We start from the raw sequence: 24,861 nt of genomic DNA, 5'->3' as shown, positions 1-24,861 counted from the left end.
GATTGGGATGGTCCTGGCTGACAATAAGTATGTTTTCATGACGCATATAAGCTGAAGATTAGGGTTTTATCATCATTGAGTAATATGGATAAAATCATTTGATTTTTGTGAAGAGTACGAGTGAAGCTATTTACTAAAAGAGTGAAATGAATAGGTATAGATTCGTCATATCTTTTGACATAGATAGAATTGATTTTCAAGTTCAAGAGATTTGGAGAAAATTTTCGTAATAAGATTTGATTAAGGAAATTAGGATCCGCTTTAAATGCGACCATCCATTTTGATTGTTCTGTCGGATATTTTATTATAAATCCACTCCCTTCGTTTCCTTACAACTCACACCTTCTCTTCTTTCTCCCTCAGCTCATACTTTAAAGTATTTGTCAATATGCTCCATCCAGTTCTGATTCTTGATATACTCCTTACCTTCATATCTGTCATTCTTCTTTTTCATCTACCGCCGGAAGAATCTATTTACTTCTACTATACACTTGGTTTTATAGTGTTTTTAGTTCTCCCGTGTCTTTATATTGCTATATGTATTGATATATACGGTTTATAATTTCTGGGTGGTTGTTGGGTTTTATATCTTCTCTTATATTTCGATGTCCCTGCTTCTGTCTCCCATAATCATTGTCATCTCTAGTTAATGCTTTCTTTTATTTGCTGCGATTTATATCCCAATTTCTGTTTCGGAGTTTTGTCCTTTCGTTTCTTCTTCTTGCGATTAAGCACCGCTTGAAATGGTACAGAATTCGCAGATATGAATTTCGGAATGAATATTGTTAATGTTCTAGGAAGGTAATTGTAATGGCACGATTTTGACTTGTCAAATTACCAGAATACCTTGGAAAAAACCGAATCATCAAGAAATATTTTCTTGATATTTTAGAGGTTAAATAGAATACAAGAGTTGTGTGACATAGCACATGATGACGTTATGATCTGTGAATCATCATGTTCCATTTAGAAGCTCAGCATGAATTACTGTGATATAATCACGTTGATCAAGTGTCATTATATCATACTAGTTCATGCTTCAGTTCCCAAAACTACTTCAAAAATATTCCTATTTTAAACTCGAATATCTCAGAATTTTAGAAACTAAAATAGTTTCTTTTATGATGTAATACAGATAGCGCGAAGAGGTATATGATTTCAGATAAGAATAATTAAGGAAATATCTTCAGAAATATGGAGGATATTTATAATGAAAGATACGATGATATCTTAGAATTTCTAACATCAGAGAATGATGAAGAATATTGTCCGCATGGGTTTAGAGTCAGGAGCAAGATATTCGTTAATGACTTCAGCAGATACTGAATCATTTGGATTCTTTGAAGGCAGGTTCAGTCTTTGTAATTTGTCCACAGCCTCCTTCATACTTTGCTCAATCCGTTTTCCAGTTCCAAAACTTCTCTTTTTCTGCGCTTTGCCAGCACACTTCTTCATTATCATCCAACTTTCACTGTTAAAGTCGTTTATAGTTTTTGCTGCTTCGTCAGCATTTTTCCATTTTCGGAGAACCAATTTGTAGTTCGGAGTGTTTTTCAGAAACTTCACATTCAAATTAAGTCCAGAAGATAGACGTTATATATACACATATAACTGTTGGTGTATACATGCTACGAGATTCAAAATACTGATTGCTAATTCCCGATGATTCGTATGGCAATTCTCATTACAAGATGCGAATGAGTAAATGATGGGGTTTCGGTAATTATAATGATTCTTCGGAAGGTCAAAGATCAGTGAAGTTGTGATTAAATTTATTGCTAATGTGGTGGAATATGAAAGGTTTCCCAGTAACAATAAAAGAGCACGCATATATATCAGGGTTATAATAAGGTTGTGTCGAATGAAGATTCGAAGTTGACTTACTGGAGCTGTGACAAAACTGACTACTTTGGAAAAGAATTGAAAAGTCATTTTTGCTAATAAATGCTAAAGGATTTGACACAGATATGTGTTGAATTATGACTTTAGTTTTGAGAGCTTTTTAAGTACATAACTGTGGGTAATATGTGGTTGGATCATCATCTCGATTGCTCATTATTCGAAGTGTCTTCAGAAATTTTTGAAGGGTTTGAAGACAGATTGTAATCGTTAATATACATTTGATGTTTAACACAGTTTTGAAGTCAAAGTATAGCTTTGAAAGATGTAGGAATCTAAAAGTGATGATAACGGTTATATCTCGAATTGAATTCTAAGGTTTCAGAATCAGAATATGTAATTGGGTTTGAATGAGTATGGTTGTTTTGATTTCTATGAAAGAATGTATATTATTGTGAAAGTAGGAAGTATAGTTGATAATTTGCTTGATCAGATTCGAAGAATGTAACACATTAATTGTGAATATATATATATATATATATATATATATATATATATATATATATATATATATATATATATATATATATATATATATATATATATATATATATATATATATATATATCGGGTATTACCTACCCGTTAAAAAAAATTCACAATTAATATTTTGTACAAAAGAATTTTATTACAGTCTTTATGAAAATATATATGTATATATTCTCTTCAGATGTAACATAGATTTTAATGAGTTAATACTAAATTAAACTCATTCGGTTTACAGTTGGAACTAGAACTGAATAATCCCTTGAAGGCTTTAGAGATTACATAAGTATTTCTTCAAAAATATTGAAATTACGAATCACTACTTCGTTATTTGTTGAGGCGTGATGTTGGTTTTCGTTAAATTCTTGTGAACTTCGCAAAGTACAAATGATGTTATCTGAAAAGTTTCGGTTACATCAATGATGAAGTGTAAAATCAAATATATACTTGATTTATTAGGAATTGGAATTTGTTGAATTGAGACAGATATTGTAGTTAACGATGGTTAAGTTGCGGGCGAAGGACGTACATTATTGCATATTTGTATTATGAATTAACCGAGTAGTTAAGATTCACACACAATAGCTTAGCACGGAAAGATTTATTTTTATTTCAAAATATATATATAAAATATACATATAATTTCTTCAGAGGGAATGAGTTAATTCTTCATAACTCGTTGATACAATATACGCATTATTGATTCGTAATTATGTCCACAGTGATTCTTGAACTGACGGAGTTTGTGATGTTATAGGTGTTGTTGATTTCGATGCTGACTGTATTGACAATGCTGGTGACGCTGACGGTACTGTTGATGCTGTTGGTAAAACAAGTTTAGCTTGTTAACCACACATCATTTTTTTCAGGTTTTCTACTCTTCCTTCTATCATTTTGGTTCGCTTAACTGATTTATGGTTAGGGCCAGATTAGATAATCTCTAAGACTTTAGAGATTACATAATTGCCGCGGAATGTTTCTCCAATGAAGTTATGAATTAATATTTCGTCAGTTATTGTTGTTGGTACTCCTTGGTATCTATGGTGCGTATGACGTTGATGCCCGTGGGACAGATTGTGATGTTGAGGTGTAGGATGCGGATGTTGATGTTGGTGGTGGTGATGGCACTGTTGATGTTGCTGATGGTGGTACTGTTTATGCTGCTGGTGCTGCTGCTGGTGTTTGTAACCTTCGTACCATATTCTCTAAAGCCACTACCCGAGCGCAAAGCTCGTTGACTTCTTCTATTACACCGGGGTAACTGTCAGTTTGGATGATCGGATAAATATAATCTAGAATTTGGTATAGTATATAATCGTGACGAGATACTCTGGAAATGAGAGAGAAAATGGTGTTTCGGACATGTTCGCCGGTAAGTGCTTCAGGTTCTTCGCCAAGAGGGCAATGTGGCGGATGGAAAGGATTGCCTTCTTCTTGTCTCCAGTGATTGAGGAGGCTACGAACCCATCCCAATTCATCCAAAATAGATGATGGCTAATTGGTTGATCCATTCCGGTCATACTGCTTTCGGAGCTTGAGTGAGATTCTATTTCGGAATCCGAGTGACTTGAACTGATGACGAATTCCATTTCGTACGATTGGATAAAGGAATTTTCGATATAAAATGATTTTCCAGCTATCGGGTGATATTCTATTTATATAGGATATCTATATATATAGATCAAAAGATTTCGTAGATTGCGGAGGAATTTGCGGGATATGTCAGGCAAAGTTTAAAGTAACAGATACGATAAGATATGATTTAGCAGATACGCTAAGATATGAATTTTTGTCTATACACTACTCATGCAATTAATGAAGCAAAACGTGTCTAGACTAATGATGATAAACAGGAAATTTCTTAAGGATGATAAGCAGATAATTTCCGACTAAAAATGATAAGCAAAACTTTTGACATGCAGACACGGTCGAAGTCCAGACTCACTAATGCATCCTAACGACTTATCAGTTAGACACACTAATGCAGACCTGGTTCGCTAAGACCACCGCTCTGATACCAACTGAAGGGACCCATTCATATACATTATAAATGATTCTCAATAGTTGATTACATCACGAGGTATTTGACCTCTATATGATACATTTTTCAGACATTGCATTCGTTTTTAAAAGATAAACTCTCTTTACATCGAAAATTAACAGGCATGCATACCATTTCTTAATGTCCAACTATAAATGATCTAATCTGTCATTTACTTAATAATAATCTCTACTGAACTCAACAACTTGAATGCAACGTCTTTTGAAATATGCCATGAATGACTCCAAGTAATATATTTAAAATGAGCAAATGCACAGCGAAAGATTTCTTTAATACCTGAGAATAAATATGCTTTAAAGTGTCAACCAAAAGGTTGGTGAGTTCATTAGTTTATCATAAACGATCATTTTCATCATTTTAATAGACCACAAGAATTTCATTTCCAGTTCTCATAATATACGTCCCATGCATAGAGACAAAAATCATTCATATGGATTGAACACCTGGTAACCGACATTAACAAGATGCATATATAATATCCCCATCATTCCGGGACACCCATCGGACATGATAATTTCGAAGTACTAAAGCATTCCAAATTCCAGAATGGGGCTTGTTGGGCCCGATAGATCTATCTTTAGGATTCGCGTCAATTTGGGGGTCTGTTCCCAGATTCTTAGGCTACCAAGCTAAAAGGGGCATATTCGGCTTCGATCCATTCAACCATATAATGTAGTTTCAATTACTTGTGTCTATTTCGTAAAACAGTTATAAAAATTGCGCATGTATTCTCAGCCCAAAAATATAAAGGGTAAAAAGGCAAATGAAACTCACCTATTGTATTTCGTAGTAAAAATACATATAACGTCATTGAACAAGTGCAAGGTTGGCCTCGGATTCATGAACCTAATTTAATTATATATATTTATATGTTGGTCAATATTTGTCTAGCAATTAAGTCAGGTCATAGTGTACCACAATCCTAATGCTCGAGACTAATATGCAAAAGTCAACAAAAATCAATTTGACTCAAAAATGATCTCCAAAATTTATACATAATTATAATATATTTTAAATATCGTCGTTTTATATTTTTAAATATTTTTAAAAGGTTTATTAGAGTAAATAATATAATTCATTTATTAATAAATAAAATTTCATATTAAAATTTATATACTAAAATATACTTTTATATATATTAAGTAATAAAATTTATAGAGTTCATTTAATATCATAAAGATAATATTTATTAAAGTAATTTTTTACACGTAGTAAATTATGTTTGTATCACATATTTATTTGATAAAATAATATCTATAATAATAGTAAGTAAAAGTTGTATTATTTTGTAATAATAAATATTATTATAAAAATATCAATATTTATAATTTCTAAGATGACATTATGATAAAACGATAATTCAAATTATGATAACTTTAATATTTAAGATACTTTTTAATATTATCTTTAAAAATAATAATTCTATTTAAAATGTTAATAATAATAATGATATTTTATAGTAATAATGACATTTCTATTAAAATGATAATTTTCGTTAAAATGATAGTTTTAATACCAACGATACTTTTAATAATAATAGTAATGATAAAAATAATAAGAACAATAATTTTATCTAAATCAATATCTTATAATATTTTAATTTCATCATGATGCTCTTACTCATTATTTCCTAATCGTTTCGTTTAATAGCTTTTAATCGTCTTTTACATCGTGTTCATAATAACAATAATAATAGTAATCAAAATAATTAGGTGTTACTAATATTAGTTTTAATTACAATAATACTAATAATAATAATTACTATGACTTTATTAACGATAATACTAATAGTTATTTTAATGATAATATAATAATAATAATAACAATAACAATAACCATTTTTAAATAATGATATATATATATATATATATATATATATATATATATATATATATATATATATATATATATATATATTAATGATAATAATAATAATAATAATAATAATAATAATAATAATAATAATAATAATAATAATATTAATAATAATAATAATAATAATTATAACTTTAACGATAATAACGATAAAAATAATAATTTTCATTGATAAATCGCTTTTATTGATAAAAAATAATAATAATAATAATAATAATAATAAGATAAAACTAGAACGACGATAATAACGACGATAATAATAATCATTTTTAATAATAATATCAAAAATTCAATTGACCATAACTTCTAATCCGTTCGTCGAATCCATTCGACATCTAAAGGAAAAATTCTTAATTTTTCGCTAGCTTTCCAACGACATGCATATCTTATACCTTATCTCAATCGCAGGTGTAACTAATTCGAGATTCAACATAACCTAACTAAGAGCAATATCAAAAGTACAAACATGCATAATCCTAAATACTCGAGCACTAGTCAGGGATACACTATTGATATGTAAAAATTTATTTACGAGTACTCACGTATCAATATTGAGATTCAATATTGCAGGAAAGGTACGTAGATGTAACGGAGATGACAAACACTAAATTGACCTCATGAGCATACCCATGAACCATACCCATCATCTCCATAGCTATAACCCATATTTTCCTTAGCCCTATCCCGTTCCCAACACGTGTTTTGAAATCACTCGCGCGTACCTTTGTCGTAGTATTTTATGTAATATACTACTAATAATATTTTTAGTACTACTAATAATAATATTTTAGATTAATAATAATAATATTTACTAATACTAATAATAAATATGGTAAAATAAATAATTATATACGGAGTATGTTGGTAATATAGAGAGATAGAGAAATTTAAGTGTGTGCACAAAGGAGCCGAACTAGTTCATTTATGCATATTTTCAGATTCTTGACTCCATGCGATCGCATGGAGTCTAAATGGATTTTTCATACGTCCGCATGATGACATGTAACAGCTGTGATCCATTTTACTTCCCACCGACACTTCGTTTTACAATTTACATATCACTCGTACATATTACTTTATGACATAACTTTATATATTATTTAATATATAATATATTTAATCTTTAGAATTAATTAAATATTATATTATATTTACGCTCATGGTAAAAATATAATTTTTACAAAAATGACTCGTACGTTGTCACTCGACTCATGTACCACTTTCGATTTTTCGAACGCACTTTTGTTCGTTTATAAAACTAGCCTTTTACGTTTAATGACTCGTACCATTATAAAAATTTAGTTTTAGTTATTGAAAAATTACTTTATGACAAATGTATCTTATATAATTGAGTGTTGTGGTCATTTGCTTTTATAAATCAGTGGCTCGTTGTTTGTCAAAATATATTAGTTTAAATCAGGACGTTTTATGACTAAATTATATATATATTTATATTTTATTTTGAAATATAAATTTGAACTATTTACATAATATAGTTTTTCAAAACTAATGTCATTCCAAACTTAAATATTTAGAAATCGTTTAAATATTAAGAATTACTATTTCTTAACATTTTTAAAGTTTAAAAATGGATATAGTTCATTTATATACAAACGTTCATAAAACATTTTAATAATCAAAATTATTTTATATACAAAAAAAATTATTTTATTGCAAAGGTTATAATAATAGAAGTTGTTATGTCATTAGACGTTTTTAATAATAAAAGTCTATTATATCGAAAAGACATTTTCATTTAAGAAAGTAATGTTATACATGAATCATATCAGGTTTCAAGGTTTTAAATTTCCATTTTAATCATGACTCGTAGGATTAAGTCTAAAGAAAAATCAAACGTAAGGAATCATCTTAATGTAAAATGTCAATCTAATTAACTTGTCAATATCTATTTTCTAATTTACCTATATTCTACAATTTTACTTCCACGTTAAATAATATACAAGTTTAATAGTTTATCTTATCAAAAGTCACGAGACAATTATTGTAAAGCATAAATTGAAAATCAAACGGGAATCTCCACTAACCCTTGTCTAGTTCCCGTTAATTGACACTTTTGTTCTTTCTAATAAATCACCTTACCAATTATTCCGAATACCGTTAAAAAGAAATGTTTTCCAAATCAAAGTGGACCTCTCAACAGAGACTCGTAATCATACAATGTATCTGATAAATCAATCATTTGATAATATCTTCTAATTCCATCGATAAACATATTGAAATAAATACGTTCGTGTAAAGTATTATACGTTTAATACTTGCTAACATTTTCAAGTTATAATATATACATATATAATCATATTCGTTCCTATAATGGTTCGTGAATCTTTGCAATTTGGTCGAGGTTAAATGAATGTATGAACATAGTTTAAAATTCTTGAGATTCAACTTACAAACTTTGCTTATCGTGTCAGAAATATATAAGGATTAAAGTTTAAATTTGGTCGAAAATTTCCGGGTTATCACAGCAGCAGGATGGTTTGTATGGGTGTCGGGTGAGCGAGAGGTCACGGGTTCGAGCCTGGGCATGGGCTATTTTTTTAGGACACCTTCCTTTGAGGTAGTTTATTATTATTATTATTATTATTATTATTATTATTATTATTATTATTATTATTATTATTATTATTATTATTATTATTATGGTTATTATTATTATTATTATTATTATTATTATTATTATTATTATTGTTATTGCTATTGCTATTATTAATTAATAATGTTATAATTGTTATTATTACTAAAATTATTATCATTGCTTAGTATTATTGTTATTATTGTTAACTAATATTAATATATGTATTATTATTATTATTATCATTATTATGAACATAATACCATCTATTTTTATAAATATCATTATTAGTATCATTTTATAATTGTTAGTATTATTATCATTACTATCAACAAAAGTATTAGTAATAGTATCATATTTATTGTTAATACGATTAGTAGTATGGTTATAATTGAACTTATTATCATTATTAACATTAGTAGTAAAATAGATATTTTTATAATAATTATTATTTTTAAGAATTAAGTATTATTATCAAAAACTAATATTTTCATTACTATCATTTTTAGATTATGAATTTTATTAAAAACTACTGTTAGTATCATTTTTTTTCTTATGAGTATTATCATTATTATTAATTTTATCACTACAAATATTATCTTAGTATTATTAAAATACTGTTTTCAACAAACAAAGGATATATATATATATATACATATATATATATATATATATATATATATATATATATATATATATATATATATACACACTTAATAAATAATATAACAAAATTAATATTTACCTAGCTAAAATATATAAAATGAATACCTAGGACATATAAGTTATTAACATAAAAAGGGTATAATTAATAAATTTATATATATATTATCCGATTACAACTATGTATATTAATGAATATACAAATGATATAGGTTCGTGAATCCGAGGCCAACCCTGCATTGTTCAATATAGTTATATGTATTTTTACTACCAAATACATTAGGTGAGTTTCATTACTCCCCTTTTAAATGCTTTTGCAATATATATTTTTGGGACTGAGAATACATGCGCTGCTTTTATAAATGTTTTACGAAATAGACACAAGTAATCGAAACTACATTATATGGTTGAATGATCGAAGCCGAATATGCCCCTTTTTTTTGGTAGCCTAAGAATTAGTAAACCAGTCTACTAATTGATGTGAATCCTAAAGATAGATCTATTGGGCCTAATAAACTTCATCCATTGTAGCGGATGCTTTAGTACTTCGATGTTGTTTTATCATGTTCGATGGATGTCCCGGAATGATATGGGATATTCTTATATGCATCTTGTTAATGTCGGTTACCAGGTGTTCAATCTATATGAATGATTTTTGTCTCTATGCATGGGACGTATGTTTATGAGAAATGGAAATATGAAATCTTGTGGTCTATTAAAATTATGAAATGATTATTTATGATAAACTAATAAACTCACCAACCTTTTGGTTGACACTTGAAAGCATGTTTATTTTCAGGTACGAAAGAAATCTTCCGCTGTGCATTTGCTCATTTTAGAGATATTACTTGGAGTCATTCATGATATATTTCAAAATACGTTGCATTCGAGTCGTTGAGTTCATCAAGTTTATTATTAAGTCAATTATAGTTGGATATATTATGAAATGGTATGCTTGCCGTCAACTTTCGATGTAATGAAAGTTTGTCTTTTCAACAGCACTGCAGAACAATTAGCATTCATAGTAACAGCCGAGAGTTCTTCCATTTTCTTTCTATTTGTGATTAAATCTTTCAAGAATTTAGCATATCTTGGCATTCCTGAAATCACATCAATGAAAGGAAGATTGACATTTATTTATTTAAACATATCCAAGAATTTGGATTGCTCGGCTTCAAGTCTTTCTTTTCTCATTTTACTCGGGTAAGGAAGTGGTGGTTGGTATGGTTTAACATAAGGTTTAGCCTTAACTGTGTTATCTTCATTAACCTTTTCAACTACCGGTTTTGTTTCCTTATCTTGATCAGGTTGTGGTTCTTGTGGAGTAGGAATAGAGTCATCAGAAATTACAGGTATTTCAGGTGGTTTAAGTGTAATACCACTTCTCGTGGTAATGGCTTTAGCTGTTTCATTCCAGGGGTTAGCATTTGTATCGCTAGGTAGACTTTCCGGTTTTCTTTCACCTATCAACCTTGCTAGGTTACTTACTTCTTGTTCCAAATTTTGAATAGAAGCTTGTTGATTTCTAAATGCTTGAGCATTTTGTTCATTGGTTTGTTTCTGAGATGTAAAAAATTGAGTTTGAGATTCAACTAGCTTCGACATCATATCTTCTAAATTTGGCTTTTTATCATCGGTTTGTGGTGGTTTGTTTTGAAAAATAGGTCTTTGCTGATTGTAAGTATTATTAGATACTTGTTGATTGTTAGGACCTTGTTGGTTATTGTATGGAACATTTCGGTTATAATTCTGATTTTGATTGTAAATTGGTCTTGGCGGTGGATAATTATTCTGATAATTATTTCCAGGCCTTTGGTTCATGTATGAAACATTCTTTCTTTGTTCCATTGTTTGTTCAATACTGAGACAATCTTTTGTCAAATGTGGTCCTCCACACTGCTCACAACTAATTCGTATTGAGTGAATATCTTTAGTCATCTTTTCCATTCGTCTCTCGACAGCATATATCTTTGTGAAAATGGAATCAAAGTCATGGCTAGAATCGGCTCTAGCTGCTTTAGATGATCTAACGATATCTTTTTCTTGGTGCAACTCATGTGAATGAGAAGCAGTGTTATCAATAATTTTGTAAGCTTCAGTTGCAATTTTCTTCATAATGAAACCACCAGCTACTATATCGATGTCTTTTCGTGTAGTGATGTCGCATCCTTGGTAGAATATTTGTACTATTTGATAAGTGTCTAAACCATGTTGCGGACATCCTCTCAATAACTTTCCAAATCTTGTCCACGCTTCATATAGAGTTTCGTTTGACTTTTGTGTGAACGTAACAATTTCTCCTTGAAGTCTCACGGCTTTAGATGCCGGAAAGAATTGTTTAAGAAATTTTTCAACTAAAACATCCCATGTATCAATCGCCCCTTCAGATAACGATTCTAACCAATCTTTGGCTTCTCCCTTTAAAGTCCAGGGAAATAACATGAGATAAATCTGTTCATCCTCAACTTCTCTTATTTTAAATAGAGTACAAATCCTATTAAAGGTACGAAGATGTTCATTTGGATCTTCCTTCGACGCACCACTAAATTGGCATTGATTAGTTATCATGTATAGGATTTGTCCTTTGATTTCATAATTTGGCGCATTAATGTCTGGTTGAGTAATTGCGTGACCTTGGCCAGTGCATTTAGCTCTCATTCGGTCTTCCATACTTAGAGGTTCCAGATTTTCCATGATTGAATTTGTTGAATCTGAATCACTAAGGGATTCTGATTTAATGGTTTCTTCCTCGACAATCTCTGGATGAATGATTGGTGGTTCCGGAGGAAAGATTAATGGTTCAGGATCTCTGAATTGTCCCTGAATATCCTCTGGATTCTCAATTGTGAGGTCGGGCTCAAAAAATGGATTATCGGAAATTTGAATTGGAGTACTTGGTCAACTGGATGACGATTCTAAAGAAAAATCAACAGTGACAATATTGGCTAGATGTCTTGATCGAGTTGCAGGTGGTAAACGTATAAAAGGTGGTGAACATTTTGCTCTGTGCATTCACTGAATATCCTATTAGTTATAAAAGATAAAAATTATATAAGTTATCAAATTAATAGACTTTTCTGATTTTGCCCACGTTTCGAATAGCCAATAGATGCAGCAGGTTGCCAGGACCCTTTAAATCGGAAGCCCACAACTCGCCACTAACAAATCCAACTATTACTACGAACCAGAAAATTTTGGATGTCTATCAATTTAACCACTTAAAATAATTTTTCGTCGAAGTTTAAAGAAATTTTAGAGAAGAAATAGAAAATTCTATGACCTAAAAACTAGAGCGTCGTGAAATAAGAAAGAAAAAGAGCGCGTCGGAAAATGTCAAAAAATAAATGGTCGAAAAATAATAAAAAGAACGTAGCGCGTCAAAACTTAAAAGTCCAAAAACTAAGAATTAAAAGTTGCGTCTAAAAGTATTAAAGCTTAAAAGGAATACTATATCCAAAACGGCAATAACTTAAAAAGTACTAAAATTTATAAAACAGAGTCTCAAAATTCTAAAGCACCTAAATCTTAGTCTAAAGAAAAAGCACTTAAGGAATTTTACGGCAAATCCTAAAAATCTAGAAATAAAAATAACTACGGCAAATACTATATTTTAAAACTAGTTACGAGCGAAAAATATAAAAATACGCTTTAACGATTAAAAATATACAAAATATAAAAATAGGCTTAAAGTTATAAAAATACAATTTTTATAAAAATATTATTTTTATATTATTATTTTATAAAAGTATTAAGTTTATATATTTAATAAAACTAAATTAAAACTAAAAATACAAAATAAAACTAAATAATACTAATTATTATTTTAATTAACCCTAAATCTAAATTAATTAATAATAATTATATATAAATCTTAACCCTAATTGTACGTACCAGGTATGTGGGTTGTCTTTTCAACTCATGCGATCGCATGAGATGTATGTTATAAATTCATGCGGTCGCATGACGCTGATTACCAGGCCGGATAGTTGGGCCTCTACAGTTGAGCCCGTAAACTTTTTATTTATATTTTTGATTTTTAATTTTCTGTTTTATATTTATATAAAGTATTTATATAAAATAAATAAAACTTATATTTTTACAAACTAAAAATAGAAATAGAAATATTTTATAATTTATATATTTTGAACAATTCTTAAAAATATATATATTTTGTTTTTCTTTTTATATTTTTGTATTTTTAAAATTTAAAACGTATTAAAACTTAATAATTTTTTTATATATATAGCGTTTCGCTTCCGGCGTTTAAGCAGTTTCCCGGCAACGGTGCCAAAAATACTTGATGTGCGTAGAGGTGTATACGAAATAGTTATATTTTTACTACAAAATACTATTAAATACGATACAATTTTACACAAGTTATTTATTTATTTATAGAGTGGATATACCTAAACCTTGCTACAACACTTATAGGAAGTGTACCTAATCGTACAGTAGTGTAGTTTTTAGTAAGTCTGGTTCGTTCCACAGGGATCTAGCCAAGTTTAACGCTATATTTTTTTAAACTGTATTTATATAAATATAAATATAAATATAAGTAGTATTATTATTATAAAAGGGGGATTTTACCGTTTAATGACCGGTTTGTCGATTTTAAAACTTAAGTCGCAGTTAAAACCTAATGTAAAATATTAAAAATAAATATAACTTAATTTTAAGCGTAAAGTAAATAACGATAATGAAATTGCGATAAATAAAAGTACGATAATTAAAATGACAATAAATTAAAGTGCGATAATTAAAAGTGCAATTAAATATGAAATAAAGGAATTATGCTTATTTAAACTTTCGTAATCATGATGTTTGACGTGTTGATTTTAGTTTATTACCATGGGGTAATTGTCCTTTGTCCTGGATTATTCAATATGTCCGTCTGGTTTTTGTCCATAACAGTCCATCAGTCATAAATATAAAGTGCGAGTGTCCTCGTCAAATTATTCTTATATCTGAAGTCAAATATTCCAACTAATTGGGGACTTAAACTATAATTACACCAATTTTCCTTGTATATAATTCACCCCTGTTTTAATAAGTCCATTGACTATTAATCCATTCCCGTGTCCGGTGAAATGAACGATTATTAGTACTTATAAATATCCCGCCCATCGTGTCCGATCGAGTTTATATGGTTATTTATAGGTACGTCTAATTGTAAATCTTTATATTAAATTAATGAACTATCATTCAATTAAATAAATATAAAGCCCATTAATAGCCCATAGTCTAATTTCCACAAGTGTCGTTCTTTTGTCCAAACCCCAATTATGGTACAAAGCCCAATTACCCCGTCTTAATATTTAGCCCAACATCACGATTACTTCGGCATTAAATAACCATAATAAGAACTTAGCTACGAGATATTAATTTAAAAAGGTTGAACATAACTTACAATGATTAATAATAGCGTAGCGTTACACGGACAGAATTTCGACTTACACACTTACAACATTCGCTAACATACCCTTATTATTATTAAAATTAAAATTAAAATTAAAATTAAAATTATAATATATATATATATATATATATATATATATATATATATATATATATATTACGTTGAGAGATAGAGAAGAGAAAAAGATGTATGAAATTCGACCAAAACTACGAAATTTATAGGACCTAACCCAAAATTTGGGGCCATGCGATCGCATGGATTTTGCACCTCCAGGCCATGCGATCTCATGGTGACTTTTTACAGCTCACATGCTTTTGTTTGTTTATTTGCCGATGGTTTATATATATAATATAATATATATATATATAATTTTAAGAATTATTTATATATTATATTATATTTATGTGCATAGTTGATTTGTAATTTTTAGTCCGTTGCGTCGAGCATTGAGAGTTGACTCTGGTCCCGGTTCTGGATTTTCGAACGTCCTTGCGTACAATTTAATATCTTGTATTTTATTTTGCGTCTTGTACTCTTGTAATTTTGAGACGTTTCTCATCAATAATTTGAACCACTTTGATTGTACTTTGTACTTTTGAGCTTTTTGGTCATTTGCGTCTTCAAATCATCGAATCTGTCTTTTATCTTCACCTTTTATTATTTAAACGAATATCACTTGTAAATAGAACAATTGCAACTAAAAGCTTGTCTTTCTTGAGGGATAATGCTATGAAATATATGTTCGTTTTTAGCATTATCAGTAGTGTATAGAAAAAATTCATATCTTAGCGTATCTGCTAATTCATATCTTAGCGTATCTGATAACTCATATCTTAGCGTATTTGTTATTGTTGCCTTTGCCTAACAGCTTTCTTAGATTCCTCCGTAACTTTTGGGATTTTAGTATTATATATGCATATGTAAATTATGTATTGCAGGGTACTAATCTACATCCTATAATCTATTTCTTATCGAAAATACTTCATCTGATCGTACGAGATGAATCTCTCAACCAGTTCGAGTCCCCCAGAATTCGATAGTTATTCCGACAGCTATTCCGATATGAATTTCCACTCGAGCTCCGAAAGCAGTGTAACCAGAATGAATCAATCAGTTAGCCATCATCTATTCTAGATGAATTGGGGATGGGTTCATAGTCGGCTTAATCAATGGAGACAGGAAGAAGGCGATCCTTTCCACCAACCAAATTGCCCTCTTGACGAAGAACCCGAAGCGCTTACCGGTGAACTCGTCCGAAATATCATTTTTACCCTCATTTCTCGAATATCTCGTCATGATTACATAATATCTCAGATTCTAAACCTTAGTCATTCGCTTGTTCTTACCGACAATCATCCCGGAGTAATCGAAGAAGTCAATGAGCTTCGCACCTGAGTAATGATTTTTGGAGAATATGGTGCAAAATTTACCAGCTTCAGCAATATCATCGGCACCAACAGTACCATCAGTAACAGCACCAGTACCATCAACAATCCATGCCTCAACATCTCATTCTGTACCTCGAATATAATCATCGTTCTACGTATCGTTCTACATCAATTATCTTCCTTCTTCATGGCGATTATGTAATCTCTAATGTTTTAGAGATTATGTATTCTAGTTCTAACGGTAAATCAAATGAGATTAATATTATATTAACTCATTAAATCTATATTACATCTGAAGAAAAAATATATATATGAAAGTATATTTTCATAAAGATTGTAATTAAAAATTCTTTTGTACAAACTGTTAATGGTGAAAATATTTTAACGTGTAGGTAATACCCGAGAAATATTTAGATTTCACATTAATAAGTTACACTGTACATTCTTCAAATCTGATTCAACATTCATTTATTATCCTACTTACATCTACAAAGATACGAATCCGTTCACCGCAGAATAACCCTTTTCATTCAATTTCATATTTGAATTTTGATCTATCAGAATCCAACAAGTGGCATAATGAAGAAAACATTGGACAAAAATAAAATTTGTTAGAAACAAATAAATTAACCATGAGAAAATTTTGTTAAGAATCCACGCTAACAAAATCCTAGCTAACTGTTCCTAGCTAACTGTTAATTTCTTATTACATTTTATTATCGCAATTTATTTATCGCAGTTTATTTATCGCAATTTATATTCTCGCAATTTTATTTATCGTCATTTAATTTCTGTTATTTATTTTACGCACTTTATTTATCGTCATTTAAATACTGTTATTTACGCATTTAAATATCGGGACACGTATACAAGGTTTTGACATATCATATCGACGCATCTATATATATTATTTGGAATAACCATAGACACTCTATATGCAGTAATGCTGGAGTTAGCTATACAAGATTGAGGTTGATTCTACAATAATATATATACTTTGAGTTGTGATCGAGTCTGAGACATGTACACGGGTCACGATACTTATTAATTAATTCGAATATTATATATTAAACTATATATAAATTATTGAATTGCTAACTGTGGACTAATAACATTGGACAATTAAATGAATTAAAATATTGATTATAACATATAAAACTAAACAATTCTTCAAGTTTGCCACTTGATTTCATCTTAAACCTCATTTGCATCTTGACGATTACAATCTGCATTCAAACCTTTCATGATTCTTGAAAATACCTCAATCCAGAGGATGAACCAACAGCACTTCATCTACAGAAGAAAAGATTGATGCATATAGTTATGCACGTGAAAATACTCGGAACCTGAGTGAACGTTTAACATGTATCTGTGCTAGCTCTTTTGTCATTGTATTACCAAAAATAACATTGTAATCCTTTCAAAGTAGCAAATTTTGTCACAGCTCCAACAAGTCAACTTCGGCTTTTTGTTCGAAACAACCTTATTATAACCTTGATATATATGCGTGCTCTTTTATTGTTACCGGGGAACCTTTTATATTCCACCATATTACCATCAGCGTTTAATCATCTAAAAACACAATTCTCTTGAAACCACCTCGGATTGATAACCGATGATTCAGATATGGTAGCATTAAATGCAGAGGAAACAGGAAAATTGTAGATGGTCTAAACGGCCAAAAGTTCGATAATAAAGAATGGAAGGTTGGGAACGCTCGATAGAAAATTTAGTACTGGAATACGAATTTAGCAAACCATGAAAGAGACTGTGGACAAATCACAAAGACTAGACCTGCCCTCAAAGAATCCAAATGATTCAGAACCTGCTGAAGTCATTAATGAATACCTTGCTTCTGACTCTAAACTCTTGCGGACAAATTTTCTTCATCATCCATCGATATTAGAAATTCTAAGATATCATCGTATCTTTTCTTATTAATATCCTCAATATTTTTGAAGATATCTTCATAAATATTCTCGTCCGATACTAATTATCTCTCCGCACTATCTGTGTTATCTCATATAAAAAAACTGTTTTAGTTTCTATATTCTGTAAATCTTTGAATTTAAATTATGAATGTTTTTGAAGTAGTGTTGGGAACTGATGCATGAGTTAGTATAATATAATGACACTTAATCAACGTGATTATATTACAGTAAGTCATGCTGAGCTTCTAATGGAACTTGATGATTCACATACTATAACGTCATCATGTACCATGTTACACAACTCTTACATTCCATCTAATCTCTGAACATATCAAGAACATATCTTCTTGATAGTCCTACCATTTCTTTTGAATTCTGATAATTTACCAAATCAAATCGTGCTATTACGTTCCTTCCTACTTAGAACATTATGATCAATCGAAACTTTATACCTACAAATTCTGGACCATTATTCGCCTGACTTAAAGTCGGGAAGAGAAAATAAAAGGATGGAACTCTAAAATTTAAAAGAAACGAAGGGAGTAGATTTATAGAGAAATATCCGACAAGGCAATTGGGACAGATGACCGCATTTAATTAAAGAGATCATAATTACCTTAATCACTGACGAATCAAATCTTATATAGATAACAAAGATTTTCTTTGAAATCCCTTAAATTCCGAAATTCAACCATGATTAGTCAAAAGTTATGATAAAACTTGTCTTTCTCATTTCGCTATTTAGTGATAGCTTCACTCGAACTCTTCGAGTAATCGAATCAGTTTATCCATATTACTCTATGGTAATAAAATTCTATTTTTATCAACTCATATGCGTCATGAAAACATTTTTATTGTTAGCCATGACCACCTCACTCAAATTTCGGGACGAAATTTATTTAACGGGTAGGTACTGTGACGACCCAGAAATTTTCGACCAAATTTAAACCTAATTTTATATGGTTTCGACATGATAAGCAAAGTCTATTTAATTGAATCTCAAAGTTCTTGAACCATTTCATGAAATCATTAGATCTTTGACTATTCTCGACGATTCACGAACAATTGTTTGTAAATAAATGTGTGTGTGTGTGTGTATATATATATATATATATATATATATATAAGTATATGTATATAAATATATGTGTATATATAATAACGTGAAATAATAAAATGCAAATTAATCAGTAGAATTAAATATGTAAAATGAGTATATATATATATATATATATATATATATATATATATATATATATATATATATATATATATATATGATATTATTATGAATCTATATATTTATCCATATGATTTCTATTAAAAATTATTTATATATTGTATATATATAAAATATATAAATATTCAATAACCACTAAATGCTATCATATGATACATAATATAATTATTAAATATTACATAATTAATAACTTGTAATATTAATATCAATATTATTAATATTATATATATATGATTGGATACATTTAATTACTACTATTATTGATATCATTACTAATATCATTATCATCGAAACTAGTAGTAAGAATTATGAACCTTGTTATTATTTTATAATTATTATCATTATTACTATTATAGTTATCATTATTATAAAAATCATATGATTTATTATTACTAAAGATTATCATTATCATTTTTTTTCTTACCTTGATCATTATATTTGTTATTATTAAGTATTATTTTGATATTATTATCATTAATAATATTATTATTAATGCTATTATTATTATTAGTAGTATATTTATATAATTAATATTAATTAGTATTACTATTAAAAATATTAAAAATAAGTAAATAAGTAAATATAAGAATTAAAGTGACTGATAACAGAAATCGATGCTTTCTCCATCTGCTTTTATCTTTTTCCATTCTCTACAGTTCGAAGCTTGTTTCCTGTCTGATAAATAATACCAATCGAATCCTGATCACAGGTACAAGACAATTTCTGTTACGAGTAATATTCTGCTTTTACTTTTTTTGTATATTTTTCTTCCTGGCTCGATTGTCATCTATCGATACATAGGATATTTAATAATTCAATTGATTTAATGTTATGGATTAAACGTTCAACACTTCACTCTCTATTATCCAATATCAAGTATAATTGTCATCGTCAGTTAAAAAAAAAAAAGAGAAAGAAAAGAAACTGCACAGCGATATATCCCTATTCTTCATTTTTTTTTGTTAAATATCGAATTCGAATCAAATTTAAAAATCCTTAAATGCGATTTTGTTAGGAATTAGATATGTAATCTTTCTGCAAACTTTCAATTTCCAATTCTTAATATCGTGTCTTAATTTCAGAGTCAAAGTTTGTTTAAAAAGTCAAACCAAATGTTCTTCGTGAAAATTCTTACTTGTTTTAATGATTCTGTTTTAAATGACAATTCAGAAAGTTTCTAATGAAGTTTTAGAGAATAATTCATGTTATGATTATAAGCTGAAAACGCCTGGAATTCGAAAATCAAGTTTGAAGTTATAATTTTTTTTCGCGTAACAGACATGTCTGTTTTATTTATATTTTTCGTTCTGTTTTGTTTTGTTAATTTAAAAATCACAGTTAGGAATCGTTTCTTGATTATTTTAAAACTTTAAAACTAATTATGAAATCTATTGAGAGCCTTGGTTCGATATCTGGTTGACTGATCGAATTGTAGAAGAAGAATAGAAAACTAAAAAAATACGATTTATATAAAATTAGAGGGTGATTTAAACCAGAAAAGTGAAGGTAGCAGGATGGTTTGTATGGGTGTCGGGTGAGCGAGAGGTCACGGTTTTGAGCCTGGGCATGGGCTATTCTTTTAGGACACCTTCCTTTGAGGTAGTTTATTATTATTATTATTATTATTATTATTATTATTATTATTATTATTATTATTATTATTATTATTATTATTGCTATTGCTATTGCTATTGCTATTGCTATTGCTATTGCTATTATTAATTAATAATTTTATAATTGTTATTATCACTAAAATTATTATCATTGCTTAGTATTATTGTTATTATTATTAACTAATATTAATATATGTATTATTATTATTATTATTATTATTATTATTATTATTATTATTATTATTATTATTATTATTATTATCATTATTATGAACATAATACCATCTATTTTTATAAATATCATTATTAGTATCATTTTATAATTGTTAGTATTATTATCATTACTATCAACAAAAGTATTAGTAATAGCATCATATTTATTGTTAATACGATTAGTAGTATGGTTATAATTGAACTTATTATCATTATTAACATTAGTAGTAAAATAGATATTTTTATAATTATTATTATTTTTAAGAATTAAGTATTATTATCAAAAAGTAATATTTTCATTACTATCATTTTTAGATTATGCATTTTATTAAAAACTACTGTTAGTATCATTTTTTTTTCTAATATGAGTATTATCATTATTATTAATTTTATCACTACAAATATTATCTTAGTATTATTAAAATACTGTTTTCAACAAACAAAGAATATATATATATATATATATATATATATATATATATATATATATATATATATATATATATATATATATATATATATATACACTTAATAAATAATATAACAAAATTAATATTTACCTTGCTAAAATATATAAAATGAATACCTAGGACATATAAGTTATTAACATAAAAAGGGTATAATTAATAAATTTATATATATATATATTGTCCGATTACAACTATGTACATTAATGAATATACAAATGATATAGGTTCGTGAATCCGAGGCCAACCCTGCATTGTTCAATATAGTTATATGTATTTTTACTACAAAATACATTAGGTGAGTTTCATTACTCCCTTTTTAAATGCTTTTGCAATATATATTTTTGGGACTGAGAATACATGCGCTGCTTTTATAAATGTTTTACGAAATAGACACAAGTAATCGAAACTACATTATATGGTTGAATGATCGAAGCTGAATATGCCCCTTTTGCTTGGTAGCCTAAGAATTAGTAAACCAGTCTACTAATTGACGTGAATCCTAAAGATAGATCTATTGGGCCTAACAAACCCCATCCGTTGTAGCGGATGCTTTAGTACTTCGATGTTGTTTTATCATGTTCGATGGATATCCCGGAATGATAGGGGATATTCTTATATGCATCTTGTTAATGTCAGTTACCAGGTGTTCAATCCATATGAATGATTTTTGTCTCTATGCATGGGACGTATGTTTATGAGAAATGGAAATATGAAATCTTGTGGTCTATTAAAATTATGAAATGATTATTTATGATAAACTAATAAACTCACCAACCTTTTGGTTGACCTTGAAAGCATGTTTATTCTCAGGTACGAAAGAAATCTTCCGCTGTACATTTGCTCATTTTAGAGATATTACTTGGAGTCATTCATGACATATTTCAAAAGACGTTGCATTCGAGTCGTTGAGTTCATCAAGTTTATTATTAAGTCAATTATAGTTGGATATATTATGAAATGGTATGCATGCCATCAACTTTCGATGTAATAAAAGTTTGTCTTTTAAAAACGAATGCAATATTTGTAAAATGTATCATATAGAGGTCAAGTACCTCGCGATGTAACCAAATGTAATGTATTCGTCCTGATGGATTGGGACGGGTCGTCTCAGCATACATGGAAACATACACACATACATACATACACCACGTACACGCATCCACAAGTACACGCATTCATACATATAAACATCCCTACATATGTTTAACGATACAAACATATTGTAACGCATCTGTGATTCTTGACTTTTGGAGTTATGGAAATTAAAGGAGATCAGGGCCAGTGGAGGAACTTGAACCCGGATACAAATGTAGCGGATGTAAAAATTTAATAAATTTTTCATTGTCAGCAGGTGAAATCACTAAAATAAACCTTATGTTTTGGCAATTCTTTTTTGTACAAATTTTTTTCTTCAGGTGAGACGAATACCTACTATGAGTAACACTATGTTCTGCCCAGATCAGGGTGTATGGACGTGAGTTTTGAAAGTGATATTGAATAAACATTGACGTATACCCACATGAATATAAGATGACTAAAACATGTTAGTTATATTTTGGTTAGAAGGAAAAATGGAGTTTTGTCCCACATTGGTAGAAGAGTGAAGTTGGAGGTGAACTCCTTGGCTATAAAAGGAGGCCATGGGATTACTTCCAAATTGCACCAATCAATACACTTTAAGTATTTGATTATTTCTTTCTTTCTTACCCTTATTTGAGAGTTGTATTAGTTAAATATTTTGGAGAGTGTAGTTGGCTTAAGAGAGTCGTCTATATCATTGTAACAATTTGTGATATAGTGTATTTCTCTCTTTGGGGGCCGGTGGTTTTTCTCCTGTTTTGGAGTTTTCACGTTAAATCTTGTGTTGTGTATTGTTCTTATTTCTTTACTATTATTGTTGGGCTGGGTGGTGAAAATTAGTGAGATCGTAATTTCCCAACAACTGGTATCAGAGCGTCAGGTTTGACGGAGGTCTCGGTTATAGGAGTCGGAGTATGCTCTGTGGTTGCCACGGGAGTGGATCGTCCACATCAGAAACGAGTTCTATTGATCGTATAGGGTATCTGGTTAGACAATATTTTTTCTGATTAGTAGTAATAGTTGGATTTGTTAGTGGCGAGTTGTGGATTTCCGATTTAAAGGGTCCTGGCTACCTGCTACATCTTTTGGCTATTCGAAACGTGAGCAAAATCAGAGAAAGTGTTGTTTATAGGATACGGATACGATGTCAAAGTTCAGTCCAATGAGGTTTGATGTAGAGAAATTTGATGGGATGAACAATTTTGGCTTATAGCAGGTTCAAGTCAAGGATGTGTTGATTCAGTCCGGGTTACACAAGGCATTGAAAGGTAAACCCACCTTTGTTCCCGGCAGTGATTCTAGCAGTAAGTTCGATGAAGAAGAATGTGATGATATGGATTTGAGGGCTGCAAGTGCGATTCGTTTGTATCTTGCAAAGAACGTGCTTGCAAATGTGCACGGGTTATCAACGGCAAAGGAGCTTTGGGTTAAACTAGAGCAGTTGTACCAGGGCAAGGGCATCTCAAATCGGTTGTGTCTTAAAGAACAATTTCATACTCTGCGTATGGATGGGAGTTCAAAGATTTCAGATCATCTAAATATTCTTAACGGTATTGTTTCAGAACTGAAGGCTATTGGAGTTAAAACGGATGATGAAGATAAAGCTTTGAGGCTGATATTATCTTTATCATCGTCTTATGAACACATGAAGCCTATTTTGATGTATGGAAAGAAAACTCTGAAGTTTGAAGACGTTACTAGCAAGCTCATATCCGAGGAGAAAAGACTGGAAGGTAACGGGGTCTCGTCATCAGGAGATACGATAGTGTTGTGTTCGGATAGGCGAAAGAGAAACTCTGGGAAGAATCTGGTATGCTGGAGGTGCGGGAAGACCGGGCATGTAAGGGTTAATTGTCCAGGTGGAGCTAATCCGGCAAATGGCTCCAAAGACGCTAACATTGTCTCCGTTGTTACGGAGAGTGACGAATTCCT

The sequence above is a fragment of the Rutidosis leptorrhynchoides genome, chromosome 7 (genome assembly GCF_046630445.1).
Source record: "Rutidosis leptorrhynchoides isolate AG116_Rl617_1_P2 chromosome 7, CSIRO_AGI_Rlap_v1, whole genome shotgun sequence".
Classification (NCBI taxonomy): Eukaryota; Viridiplantae; Streptophyta; class Magnoliopsida; order Asterales; family Asteraceae; genus Rutidosis; species Rutidosis leptorrhynchoides.
This window is presented reverse-complemented; position numbering follows the sequence as displayed.